Source organism: Phodopus roborovskii, unplaced genomic scaffold (genome assembly GCF_943737965.1).
Source record: "Phodopus roborovskii unplaced genomic scaffold, PHOROB, whole genome shotgun sequence".
Lineage (NCBI taxonomy): Eukaryota > Metazoa > Chordata > Mammalia > Rodentia > Cricetidae > Phodopus > Phodopus roborovskii.
The window spans coordinates 9,840,979-9,855,959 of NW_026126409.1; the positions used below are offsets into that span (position 1 = coordinate 9,840,979).

The 14,981-nt window shown below is 43.6% G+C and overlaps 1 protein-coding gene across 1 annotated transcript in view; it reads left to right on the forward strand.

Annotated features, from left to right (window-relative positions):
- Positions 1-14,981, forward strand: part of Myo16 (myosin XVI) — a 335,766-nt gene that overhangs the window by 135,474 nt on the left and 185,311 nt on the right. The window lies entirely within an intron of this gene.

Consider the following 14,981-nt stretch of genomic DNA (forward strand, 5'->3'; position numbering starts at 1 on the left):
TGGCTGTTTTGTCCACACTGTCTAGTCTGTCATCTTCTGACGTGTTGGTGTGAACAATGGTGTGAATAGCCAGCATTCATTTGTAGCAGATGAGATTACATAATGAAGAGAAGAATTGCACCTCTACATTAAGGACCAATGTGAAGAACCGCAAAGCTTTTGTTACAATGGAGCCATTGGGTGACTATGATGGACATGTGAGGGCACAAAGATGGGCAGCTGAGGAACACTGCTCCGTACATGCCTTCTTGCCAGCTGACAGCCTGAGCCACACATAGCACTGGGCCAGATTAGTGTTTGGATAAGAATTAGAAGTTATAAGGTGTTACAGAATTTCCTGCCTGCTTCCACAGCCACCTTCAGCCCCAAATAAACACATGGGTGCTATAATAGTTATTAAACTGTTGGCCAGTAGCTGGGGCTTCTTATTGGCTAGCTCTGCCTTAATTATTTCCATTAATCTAAGTATTTCCATTAATTTCCATTAATCTAAGTATTTCCACATGGTTTTATCATACCAGAGAGAGGTTCCAGTGCATCCTACCTTTCTGGTTCATATGGTGTCTGCTGTCTTCCTATCTTCCCCAGAATTCTCCTCATCTTCTAGTCCCACCTATCTCCCTGCCTCTATTGGCCACAGTGTTTTATTCATCAACCAATAAGAGAAACATATACGCAGAAAGACAACCCCCCATCAATAAAGGATGAATGCTACCATGAACAGATGCTGGTGGGATTCAGGATCTACAGCTCATTTTTGTTACGATCAGATACCACACATTTTGGAGCTTGGTCAGTATCCAATCAGATCTAGAGTCGAATCACTAACTTTGTAAATGTGGATAAACCAGACCTTTCTTGTTTGGAAGCATCCAGTATGAGTCCACTCCTTAGGACTGGTGTTTATCGGCAAAGGAAGAGCCTGCTGGTGAACTAACGGGACCCTGAATGACAAGAAGAGTTACTATGTGTTTACTGCAGGATGTGTCTGCCTACCTGTATTCTTTAGAAATATGCTGACCTGTCTTACACAGAACAAACCACATCTGAATACTCTCTCTCTCTCTCACACACACACACACACACACAACACACAACACACACAACACACTTTCTCTCTCTCTCACACACACACAGAGAGAAAGGGAGAGAGAAAGAGAGAGAGAGAGAGAGCAGCCAGGTGAGGTGCTAATGAAATACGTTGAGTCTTAAAATAACCACTACAGACCATCCTGCACAGCCTGCATCCTGCACCTGCCCTGTCTGTTCCTCACACAGTACAGCTCATTACCTACATGAAGCAGTAAAATGTGTGTGCAGCAGTCCAGGGCCTGCATGTTCCTTGCCCTTAGCATGCCTTCCAGGATTACTCCAAAGGGCAGTGTCTCTGACTATGGTCTTAGACTCTTGTAGATTCATCTTTAACTTCAGCTTATGCCGTGAAGTTTTCTAAGCCTCACACAAATATGTTTAAACCCTGTATCAGTATTGAAACCCCCACCCCTACACACACATCTCTGCTTGAAACATGGGAAAGCTCCCAAGAACACCTCACACTGCCTGAATGCAGAGCTCACTTGGGACAGGGAGGGGTAGGCACCCATCCCTCAATGCATCAGAGCCGTCCTTATTTGGACATGGAAGGGTTTTATATTCCTTGGATGTTTGGATTTGGGTCAGGGTCTAATCCTGGCTCATTATTTGTGCATTTGGTGCTTGGTCAGTATCCAATCAGATCTGTTGTCTCTAGCTTGCTGGCTTGAGGGACTGTGGTTAGAAAGAATACAAGCACCCAGGAATCCCACAAGAGGGCGTACTTTCCACAGCTCAGAAAGAGACAAACCAAAGGCAAACAAAATCTTCTTCTTTTTTTTTTTTTTTTTTGTTTAGTTTCTTCTGTGTTTTTTCCCCCTTTGCCCTCATTTCTAATCTAAGTAGTATTTCTTTTTTTTTCTTTTTGTGCATAAGATGTTATATCTGAGAGATAACTATAAGTCATATCCCTGCAGGTTGAGATTTAATGAAAGCAGTAATGTGCAGTAATTGCTTGTCTTCAACTTACTTTAAATTATCTCTGTGGGCTTAGCCCCAGATCTCCCTCCCCAATGACTGATCACAGGGAGGATTGTGGGATGCTTCCTAATACTCCTCAGCAGAGGCCAGGCTTTGAGCTGTGCTGAGGAAAGTCATTTGACTGAGAACAGGTGCCCGGGTCCTCACCTCAGCAAGAGAGCTGAGTCACTGTGGTTTGAACTTGTGATGGCTGCAAACACCTGTCACAGGAGAGCTGAGCAATTAACTCCCAGGAGAGTGTGTTCTCTGCTGACTGGTTATCAGGGGGGCTGAGCTGAATCCAAAGAGGCTTTTCACAGGTAAAGAAATACTTCAGTGTCATTTAAAGGTGATTCTCCATGATTTTGTGGCATATGAACTTTTGCCCCGTCACATATTTTAGGCAAGGGAAAGCTGATGGTCTGTGAGGCCTGTGCAAGAACACGGTACCATTTCCATTGTGAGTTGCATTCTCTAGCTTTTTACTTAGATATTGTTTTGGAGGTTGTATCACAAGGCTTTGTGAGTCGCTCTACCTGCAGTGTCAATAAGCAACTATCTGTGGGAATTTTGAACAAGTGTATTTGCATGTGTCATGTGAATGTGTCTTAAAAGTGAGATTTCTGCATAACCCTTGAAAGGATGAGCTCGTTATATGTGGCGGTGCCTCTTGCTTTTGGCTCTGCTGTTGATAGTGGATGTTCGTGAGATAACATGGAGGGCTTCCCACAGGTAGCTGTTCACTCTCAGTGATGGTGAAAATCACCCTTGATGTCACCATGGTGTGGATGAGCTGACGGAGAGCTGCGGTGACTGAGCCATGCAGCCAGCAAGGCAAAGCTGATGTGGGCATGCCTCCTCAGTTACTTTGTCAAAGTCTGCTGCACTATTCCAGTTGGTGATACTCCACATCTCTCAGACTATATGCTCAACCATGGAGAGGGAATCAACCTCTTGACTCTTCTTGCTCAACAACATTTTTGTCAGCAGCAAACGCTGTTCAAATAGAAAACTGGAGAGGGGGACAACAGGATCACACAAAGGGACTAGGCACATGTCTTTTAGCATAAAAAAAGGGACTTCTGGTGAGATTTCCAGAAACAAATCATGTTTAAACAGAACTGGAGAAATGTCACATGTACTTGGGACCTAAACATGCATTCTTATGATTTTATCATTCTTGTTTGAAGCACTTTCATATAAAAAGTAGAGTGAACTTGTGGGTTTAAGTAAAACAGAACCAATGAATCTTAGAGGGGAAAGTGTTGAGAAATTAGAGAAGAATCTATATGGTTTGATCTAAAACACACACACACACACACACACACACACACACACACACTCTATGCATGGCCACAAAATCCAGGCAGGCGTCATGGCTCTGAGGGAGAGGATTGTTGACCTATCCTCCAGGACCCTCCAGTCACTGACTCAGTTTTACTGAAGTTGATCATTTATTAAGTGAAAAAGCTAAGCCCACTGAATCCTATTATGTGTGTTTATTTCAGTAATGGAAAGAGAAAGTCATTCTTGGATCAGAACATGGCTCAACACTAATCTTGCTTACCAGTCTGTGGTAAGCACTATATGGGGCTTGTCATGCATCAGCTGTGCTTTTCGGGTACATGGGGAGTCTGTCTTTAACTCCTTACTCATTATCCCCAAATCCAAAACTTTCTGAAAACCAAACATTTACTTATGACTTAGGTGGTGGTGAAAACCAAGCCAGGCCCAAATTTGCTGATCAGCACCCTCTAAACTCACATGAGACCTGTGAGGTTGAAAACTTTGTGTGTCTGTTTGGGAACAATTCTGCAATTTTACTCAGGATTAAACCCTTTGATTAGAAGAGGTTGCCCCAAATCTATCAAGAATGAAAACACTACTTTAACTTTGTAAAATGTGGATTACAAAATGAGCTGTGCCTTAGCAGTAAAGGAGAGGGTTGCTGTAGCATAGCCGATTGGATCCAAACCAGGGTAGGGACTGGCTTTCTCACTGTGTTCAAGATGCCTGTCACACTCAGGGCCACAGTGGGGACCTGGCAGGTGGAGCTAAGCAGATGCAATTAACCTCTGAATGAAGGCTCCTGCTTCCTCCTGTCCTCATCTCTCAATGTCTGATATCTCCTTACACACTCACTTTCTCAAGGTACTTATCTATTTCATTGTCTGAAAAGTATGGGATACTAGATGGGCACAGGTAGAGTGGGTATTCAGTTTGCTCTGCTAGTCATTGTGACTGGATAGGTAGGTGGGGATCTGGCTTTGGGCAATTAGAAGGGCAAGGATATGGCTGCTGGTTTGCCCCACTGAGATTTCACAGGATCATGTCCACAGCTTGTGTGTGTGTGTGTGTGTGTGTGTGTGTTCGTGTACACATGCACACATGTGTATATTTTTATGTATGACTGTATATATATGAGGGGATATATATATATATACATATATATGTGTGTTTATGTGTGTGTATACATACATATATATGTGTGTGTGTGTGTGTATATATATATATATATATATATAATTATGTGTGGCTGAATATATGTGAGGGTTTATATGTATATTATGTGTGCCTACGTGTGAATGTATGTTTGTGCATATATGTGTTTTATGTATATGTAGGTATATCTACACATTTACGTGCATGGGTGTGCATGTATGCTTGTGTGAGACATAGGTACTGTCTCACTGTTTTATTGCTATGAAGAGACTCCATGACTATGGAAATTCTTATAAAGGAAAATATTTAACTGGGGCTGGCTTACACTTTCAGAGATTTAGTCCATTATTGTCATGGCAGGAGACATGGCAATATGCAGACAGACATGATGCTGGAGAAAGAACCAAGAGTTACATCAAGATCTAGTGTAAATGTCACACTAGACCTGGCTGAAGCATTTGAGATCTCAAAGCTCACCCCCTAGTGACACACTTCCTCCAACAAAGCATCACCCACTCCAAAAAGGCCACACCTCCCAATAGTGTCACTCCCAATGGCCAAGCATTCAAACACATGAGTCTATGGGGGCCATTCCTAGTGAAACCACCATGGGTACCAGGGGCACAGTGGAAGATACTTTCCTTTGTCCATCAGTGTAACCACATTGCCAAAGCTCTTATTTTGACAGAGCTATCAGCTGAACACACCTGTGTAGTCACACAACATAGCCACAGCTTCTACTACTGGCAACATTTAGAAGGTAATATCTTCAGCATAGGAGGCTGTCTATAACCATGAATATGCAACAGTAAGCACAGTTCATGAATATTCAGTGGCACATAAGCTGCCCCCTCACAGCAGAATGCTCAGTAGCTAAATGCAGTTGAAATGAGGGCAGGTCTCTCCGGCAGAGTGATTCAGAAATACTTCTCCAGGCCAAAGTAGACCACTCAGTGCATATGAGTGACAATTCCCTGGGCTCTCACTCGAGGCCAAGTGTGTGTCTGAGGGCTCCCCTGTAGCATGAATAATGTAAACCCAGAGACAGATATTGGGGTTCAAGCTGAAAATCAGAAAAGCAAAGCTGCCAGCCACCAGCTCTGACCTCTAATCAGACTGAAAGGGTGATCCTGACTTCAGATTGCATCTCCTCTGAGCTGCTCCTCAGATTCACAGAGATACCATGAGTTCATGTCTCCTCCCACCTTATAGTCCTCTCTCTGCCCAGCAATATCACTCCTGTCTCCACCTCCCTAGTGCTGGGATTAAAGGCATGAGCTCTGTTTCTCTTTCATACTTATTCACTCTCATGTAGCTCAGGATGGTCTTGAACTCACAAAGATCCATCTGTCTCTGTATCCTGATTGATGGAATTAAAGGCATGTGCCACCACTGCCTGTCCTCTATAACTGGTTAGCATTGCATTTTGATCTCCAGGTAAGCTTCATTAGATCATAAATAATATATCACCACAGTCCCTAGATACTATTACAGGCATCTGCCACCACTGCCTGGCTTGGAGATAGTATATTTATGAAAAAAAAATCACAAATTAACAGTTAGGATTTTCAAATACACAAAAGGATTGTATTTCAGTATATTCCTACCACGCCTCTGTGTGGCCACCGCACTGTGATTCTGCCCAGGCTCATGCCTGGCATTGAATCAAGAGAGCTCCGAATGGCCCTGTCTAGTTGATGAAAGACATATCTAAGTTACCGAAGTCCAATTCTGTCTTTTGATGATTATCAGCCTGGAGCAGCTTTTGACAGGAAGTAGAAAGGCAGGCCCTAGAGGGCTGGGTCAGAGCCCCCAGCAAGTCCCTCTGGGCCTGCTGCTGGCCCCTCTTCCATTCCCATTGGACCACATAAGTAATGTCACATTCAACAAGATAGCAACAACAAAATAAAAACAGATAGAAATTAGACACCTCTGTAAGAATGTTTGCTCATATTCCCTAGAGTAAAACATGGTCTGAGGGGTTTAAAATACATTGTCTTTTTGTGCCAGTCAGTGGAGAGGAAAAAAAAGTGAAGATTTTCCTTAAGTCTGACTTGATTAATTACAATGAGGAGGAGTTTGTCAGCTTGACCTGAAATGGGGAGGGGGCTTAGTACATATTCTGTGTGTTGTAGAGGACTCCCTCAGGCTTACATCAAACATGTGGGAGTCATAGGTTTGGTTTCTACAGAATCATGGGATCAGGTGTATGTGTTGACTCATGTCTGTATAGCCGTCACCATCTACCCTAGAGAAGCATCTCTGCCATTTGCCTGGGTACCATAGGTAGAAGTTTTACAGAGCAGTGAGGCCTGGCACCTTGGCTGTAAATGTAATGTATTTCTAGGCTAGTGATATGCTCTTTGCCCACACAGATGTGGGAAGCAGAACCTTTGGGTAAAGGACACAGAATAAGAAGATCCTGTGTACACCAAGGAACAGGTACAGCCTCCTTAGTCAGCTAAGTGGACCTTTCCATCCATAGATGCCTACTTTTTCTCTAAAAGCCATGGTTACAAGTGAGCTGGTTCACAGTGCATCAGGGTTGAATGTGCAAGGCGTTCTGGGGTAATGCCCTTCCTGATTAAACAAGTGAAGGGATTCTTTCTTAATTATACATTCTAAGTGGGTAAAGCTCTTGGATTGTTTTAACTTGCCTGGGCTGCCTGTTAATACTGATGGAATATACAAGAGTCTCTGCATGAGCTCGGTTATTAAAAGGGAAATATGCTGCAGATCAGTATCCTGTATTAGCCCAAGAAATGGACCTCACTACATTTCACTCCAGTAGCAGAATATTTGTCAAATTCTAAATACACCTCTGTGCATTTGTGAGACACTGCTGGAAACAAGTGAGCCAGACCTTCAGCTTGTAAATAAATAGGTTAACCTGGCACATTCATGGGAAATAACATGCTTACAATGTCTACAGAAGGCACTGGGAGGCATGGGCCACAGTTCCATCACCTGCCCTAGATGACCCATCCCATGTGTGATTTGCATAACATCTGTGTGTCACACCCAGGACAGAGTGCTTTGTCCCAACCATGCTGTGATGGCTCACCTGTTCAAACACTCTGTGGTAAACAGGACCTCATGCAGTGATGACTGGCTATTTTTCTTAATTGTCCTTTCTCCCCTTTGATACGTTCTTCTAATTGTCAGCTCAGTAGAAGAATGCCTGTGTTTTCCCTGTATACTCTAGCCATGAAATCGCCGCTTGCACATGAGTTTGAACAGCCAATTAAAAACAGAGTGAGAACACTGCAAACCGCAGAGAAGGCACTGGGCCAGTGAGAGGTGAAAGTGACATGGAAGGAGAAAAGGAAAGCAGGCAGTTTTCGTGTCAATTAAATAAGCAGGCTACAGAGGAATAAGAAACTTGCCCTTTGAGCTATGGCAGCATAGCTGCAATCAACTAACTACTCACTTCTGCTTCCATGACCTGGCTGTCTCCCTCTTGCCTGTTCTTCTCCCTTGGGATGACACTGCAAGCATCAGGTGAAGGTGTTCAGTGACTGAAGAGCAGAAGTGACAGGACCCCAGTATCACAGAGTCGGTGTCAGAGTGAGCCGTGTTTCCCAGACGTAGTTCAGGAATCTTAGCCCATGTTATACTGCTTCTAATTACTCTTCCTAAGAGGGCTCATCCGTAGGATATTCTATCCAACTCTGGGCTCCTCTGCATTAAGTTCTGTTATTTAGTATGAACTTTAGCTGCACGAGGCTTGGCATGCATGTGCCCTAGGGGAAAGGACTCTGACAAGGCTGGCTCTGTCTGAATGACTGAGTGTTGTCCCTAGGGTGTTGAGTAAAAGGAAGCTAGGTAGGAGAGGTTGTGGTCAGTGGTTTTAGATAAAGCCTGGGATGAACTCACAGTGACAGTCAGCCCTCTCTCCAGCTCCTGGTCCCATCCCTGCAAACCCCCAGACATGTCTGCTTAGAGTGGTCAAACACCACGAAGAGGCTCAGCCAGAACCCAGAAACAGACACATGCCTCAGTGTGTTCCCTCGCAGAGCCTTCTCTAGGCATGGATTCAGTTGAGAGACACACCCTGTCACTGGTGCTGTGTAGCTATGCACTTCAAATTATCTTAAAATTTACATGCCATATGGTATTGCTTTGATTACAGCAAATGTATTCTCTTTAATTCAAGTCAAACTGATTTTGTTTTGTTCAATTGACTGAATTTTATTAAATACATAGAAGCCAATTTAGTTTTACATTCATACAACAAGCTATATTTGTGAACTTCTTGGCACAAATGTGGCCCATTGTGAATCTGTAGTCAGCAGAGTCCAACACTTGCCTCGAGCTTGTGGGACCCAGGCTCCTCCTTTCACAGCCTGCTCAGCAGGTGAACCACTGAACTTTTCTGACTAGAGATTTCCTTTTCAATATCTCTCATTTATTGTTCCAAGTGGTAATTCTATTATCTGGCTACTTTTGCTCTGGCTTGTGTAATACAATTATAACAAGGAATATATTTGCTCAAAGCACTGAGTGACTCCAAGTCCACCTTCTTTTAAGAGGTTTGTTTTGTTGTTGTTTGTTTGTTTGTTTGTTGTTTGCAGTGTTGAAGAATCCCAGGCTTGCAAAGCCTCTGGAATGTGCTGCCAAGACAGTGCATTTGCAGACCTGAGAGTGTCTCTCTCACCCATCCTGACTGAAATGCACTTAGTTTTTGCTTAAGCTGGTTTCATATGAACATGTCTCAGCATATCAGAGTCTAGATAAACCAAGAACACACTTTAAATATTAACGTGCCCTCTCAGACTTAAATAATCATTGTTATCCCATAATTAATGCATGAGTCTCCATAGTGTGCCACAGTATGGATTGTATGGATTCTAGGTCTGTCTTGACCCTCCTTCCTGGCTGAGATGCTAGCAATCTGTGGACAGTGATGCACCTCACTCACCTTTGGGTCCCCAGGAAAAATCACAGCTCTTGGTCCACATAGAAACATGATTTCTGTTTTCTTAACTGAGATGTCATCATTTTTCACCAACAGTGTTATTAGTTATTTGGTCTTCTTTCATCATTTTGTGAAGGTATTTTGTGATTATTTGAGTAGTATGAATTAAACACATAGGCAGGAATAGCTGAGTGGTTCAAAAGATATTTAAAACAAAGTAAACAATAACTAAATTGCTTCAATTTGGGGCTTGTGACTTATGTTTTAGACTTTCTCGGCACTGTTTTTATTTTAAAATGGGTTATTATTGAATACTATGGTAGAGGACATATATTTGTGTTCAGAATACATAGCTTATAAATAATCACATAAGAAAGTCAAACAGACATATTTGATTTAAAAAAAAATCAAGAAGTAAGAACCAAAAGGCATTTAACAGAATGGGAGGTCTCCTCTTTCCCACATCTAACTAGCTAAGGTCACAACAAAGATGCCTTTTGGTAGGTATGTTAGGATGGTGAAGGGAAACATGTGTGGGTGAAAGTGTAGATGCTTAGCAACATCCTCATTTTTGCTCTGCTCTTAAATGGGAATTGATATTAAAAAATAACGTTAAATAGTTTTGATACCCATGTCCCAGTGGATGACCTCACGCTGGTGCATATAGATAGCACTAACCAAATTCAGTAGGTTCATATGAGAGAGAGGGGAGAGACAGAGACAGAGACAGAGAGAGACTAGCTGGGCTGCAACCTGTATATAAATGGAATCTATTAGAATGACTTACCAGCTGTGGTCCAGTTAATCCAACAATGACTGGCTGTGAATGGGAGGGAGGTTCAAGAATCTAGCAGTTGCTCAGTCCACAAGGCTGGATGTCTCAGCTGCTCTTCAGCATGTGCTTGAATCTCAAAGAAGCAGGGTCTAGTTTCAGTGAATGATGTGCTAGCAAGACAAGGGCAAGCAGGCAAAGAGCAAAAGCTTCTTTCTTCTATGTCCCTTTGTAGACTTCCAGCAGAAGGTGTAGCCCAGATTAAAGGTGCATCTTCCTACTTCAAGATATGGACAAAGGTGTGTGTGTTCCTGTCTCAAAAGTCCAGACTAGAAGCAGATTCATCCACTTAAAATCATACAAAAAAATAATAATAATAAACATCCTCTCACGGTGTGCCCTTCTTTTCTGGATTGTAGTTCATTCCAGATGTGGCCAAGAACAGCCATCCCACAGCCTCATGGGTTTGGCTTATTAAACTGATCCCACCATCACTAGTCTTCACATCCTGAGAAAACCCTGTTTCACATTTAAACACTGGCTGGCAGCTCTCAGGGTCATCTTGAGAGAACCCAAAGACAGCCCTTCCTCGGGGACCCTACTGCTTATGAGCTTAGGAAAATGTTCATGCTGGGGTTAAGCCCCCACTAAGTCCTGGTCTTATGGACAGGACAAAACTACTCATCCCCTGTGACTCATTCAAGAGACCCCTCTATACCTGGCCACTCCAGCATTCACAATATGCAACCTGGAGGGAGCTTGGAAACAATTTTAGCCTTTGTTTTGAAGAAATTTTCTAATCAGTTAGGAAACCATGGATCAGCTATTCTGGGAATGTTGCAGGATCCCCAGTCAGTTACAGGATACCTTGAAAACAGTAAGAAAAGAATCTTCTGTGGAGGATAGTGGTGAGGGGAGAACAGGGATAGGATTAGGGTGAGCATGGAGTGAAACGTCTCAAATTCTCAAACCTGGTGTTCATGTGGAGGTTGACTGTCCAATTTCACCATCTGGCTTGTGTTTGTGTATTAAACATCACCATTGGGAAATGTGTCTTATCCAGTGGTGGAGAAAACATGTCCTGTGTGCATGGGGCTGATAAAAAGCAGAGCCAAGTACACTGGAATCTCCTCCAAGTTTGGACTAAGGGGTCCATGCCTTTGTTTTTAGCTCACAGGACCTTTTGTTTCAGACTTTGCTGTCATCTGTGTGCACTAAAGGCACATATCTAGCTAATAAGAATTGTTCTCATGTACTAGGGGTACGTGTGCAGACAAGGAGAGTCATTTCAGAGTGCTGTTGCTCATGAACACACCCCTTGCCAATGTGTGAAACTTCCCGAAAGCGCAGGTGTGGCATGTGGAAAGGTCATAGGATTTTTAAATTCTATACTGACATTTTCTGCAACTATTATTTTTGTGTTTGTCTTTCACAACCTGTCGTTGCTATCCTGGATTCCTGTCCTGGGAGAAAAGCCTCGGCCTGTGCAGAACATTTAATATTTGCCCTTCTTATGGCAGACCCAGAAAGAGATACTCATTTGTGGATCCTCTTGAGATTCACTGTGCAGGAAAATGTTATCACTGTGTCCTCTGAAGGCTAAAGCAACTTCTTCTGGTGCTGTGCTGGTGAGGTGACTCAGCAGTGTGAGAGCTGGCTGCTAAGCCTGACTGCCTGGGTTTGACCCTTAGAAGTACAGGTTCAAGGAGGGAACTGACTGGTTGTCCTCTGGTCCCAACATGTCCAAGTAGTCCACTCCCTTCCAAGCCCCCCAACACACACAAGTAAATACTTTAAAATAAACAGAGCTTTTATCAGTGTAGATATCCTTTAAGTTACATTCTCCAGGGGTATGAGAGAAGCAGCATCTAGAATGTTCTCCTGACCCCACTGGTCAAACAACACAAAGGCTTTTAGCAAAGAGCTAGCTCTAATATCCCAACTCTAGATGCTGAAATAACCTGTGTATTTTCAAGTGGTTCTGTGTCCTGTTATATGTGAATTTCAAAGCAGGGGGAGGGGGGCAAAATAGATTGTTCCTGCCATAGGTGTGTGATTGTCACTCATGTGTGACACAGAAGACCTTGAGTGTTGAGCGCTAAGATGAGGTCTCTGGGGACTGTGAGGCGTTGATCAGTGAGTGAATGGAGCTAGAGAACAACAGTCCAGTCCAGATGTTGATCCAAATGTATTTGCTGAGGGGGCTTGCAGCTACTGTGATGGGTAGTGGGATGACACCTATAAAGCGTTAAAGCAGACCACAGGGAAATCCAGTCATAACCCCAGTCATCCCCCTTGAGGGCAATAGAATCTGCAAAGGCCACTGTGATATGGGACAAATGTTTCAAGTAATCCACATCTGGGGGAAATAATGATTTTTAAAGCCACAATCATCTCCTTTTTATTCACTCGTTACTTTTTTTTTTTCTGTTTCCAGCAATTATTACCATAACATACATACCAACATGCACTATGCTGTGGGCCAGGGGCATGGGAGAGTACATGACTTAAGATACAGTATGTGTTAGTTTAGGTTGTAAAAGCTGATTAGGTTGGAAATCCAAAGCAAGTAAGGTTAGTTGCTATATGGTCCTCTTAGAGGCAGGTTTAACAATCAGGCTGAGTTCAGAATGAGATAGCAGTCAAGTCTAAAGTGACCACAGATGTATTATTAACTCTGGCTATGGAGTCCAGCTAAGGTTCCAGTCTCTAAGGATGCAAGAGATATCTTCATAATGGTGCATTGTGGCTGCATGGGCTTTCATCTCCATGACTTCCAGAAGATGCATCGTTCATTTAAGTAGTAGTTCACCTGGTCCTTGGAGGGTCCATCTTTCCCATTCCAGGGTGTCTAGTGACATTTCAAGAATATAGTAGGTACCTCTGTTACAATAACAGAAAAAAAAGAGTGTGCAGAGATGACCAAAATGTCCCTGAGAGCAATATTTTCACTACCTGATACCCAGGGAACACAGTAATCTTCAGTTGTGGAGTAAAGTGACAACTTCTCTACAAAGACCTGAATGACTGGAGTTGTCAGGAATGGGATACCCAAAGTTACTAAGGTGGCACTCAGGTACAGTTTATACATGGCTGGCCTGTAAGCAAAGGGGGTGAGGAGATCAGGGTCCCCCTCCCCTGGTCAGCTGGTCTAGGCTGATCAAATGAGCACCAGCAATGTGGGACACAGAGCTGCTGCTCAGATCCCATATTGACCAGTGTAGGGGTCCTCACTCCTGGGCTCTAATGCTGCATTGTAGTGAGATATTCACTCTGTCCACACTGTTGCACTGACCACTCCCACTGGGGGGTGAGGACAGGTATGGATGTGACCTGGGGGAACTAGGTCTGGGGTAGGGGACCCTGGAGCACTCTCTCGCTTGCTGCTTGCTGGACGGAGACAGAGGGCATCCAGAGGCATCCTTGGGACTGGTACCTGTTGCCATTCATCTGTCTCTGTTGTAAGCTATTTCTCCCTGAATAAACATCTATTCAGCCTATCTGTTTTTCCCCATCCTTATTTTTCCACGATACTTCATAGAGATTTTTTTAAACATAATTTCTTTATTGATTCCTTGGACATTTCCTATCATGCACCCCAATCCCATTCATCTCCCAGTCTCCCCATATCTGTCCCCAGCTTTGCAGTGTTCCCCAAAGTAAAATTTAAAGAAAATTAAAACTGAAACAAACAAACAAGACCTCTTCACTCCTCCATCTTTCCTACCTTTCCAACACCTCTTCATTCCTCTTAGTGCAGCGGGAGCCTCAGTGTGTCCCACAGTGACTTTTGTCCATTCAACCTTACTTGCAAATGTCCATTGCAATGAGTCATGGGTCTAGTTCAAGGCCTCTGGTTTCTGATACACCATCACCACTGGGCCCTTACTGAAACTGCTCTCATATTCCATAGCTACTCAAGTCATGGAGATCCTGCTATAGTTCCACAGGACCAGGTCTTTGATGGGGTGGATGTTAGGGCTAACCTAAGGCCCTAGATGTGGGCCTGGGTGGCAGCTGAACTGGTCACCCCAGGCCACTGGGGCCACCCCACTTCTGTTGCAACTGAGGGCTGTGTCATTGCCTGGGATCTAGTCAGTCACCCGAGACCATGTTGGTATCTGAGGGCCACACTTCAGTTGGGGCCATACAGATCTGAGTGGCCTATGCTGTCATCTGGTGTTATAGTGCTATTCAAGCCAGAGCTGAAGCTGGGGGCCATGTCTGGGTTTGTGGCCCTACTGCAACCAGGATCAGTGTTGATGTCTCAGGCTCCTGTTACCATGTGGATGCCTGAGGTTTGGGCTGACATTTATTACTTGTGCTTGAGGGAAATGGTGAAATGTTGACAGAAGGTACTCCATATTGCTAGAGTTTCTCAGAATGCCCACTTGCTGTAATTGGGTCAATAGCTAATTAATCAAGGGTATTGTCAGTGGCAGGGCATGCTGAATAATTCCCACCTACCCAGGAATCCTCACATGTCATACATAAACCACCGTAGCCCCCAGCCACTATGAGGCAGAAATGGGAGCTTTGTATTCTGTTTAGTTGCCGGTGTGCTCATTCGTCATCTCGAGAATAAAGGGGTTTAAATGCTCCTTAGAGTCAAGTCTCCTTGGATATTTCCCCAGACATAGTTTTCAAGTGTTTCTGTGTCTTTGTGTGTGGTCTCATGATGAGAGATGTCAAAGGGTCAAATTACTACCTTTAATAAATAAAATATAAACATGTAATTTTTATCACCAACTTTCTCATGTGGAGGCCCAATATGTTGGGGATTATAACATACATTTC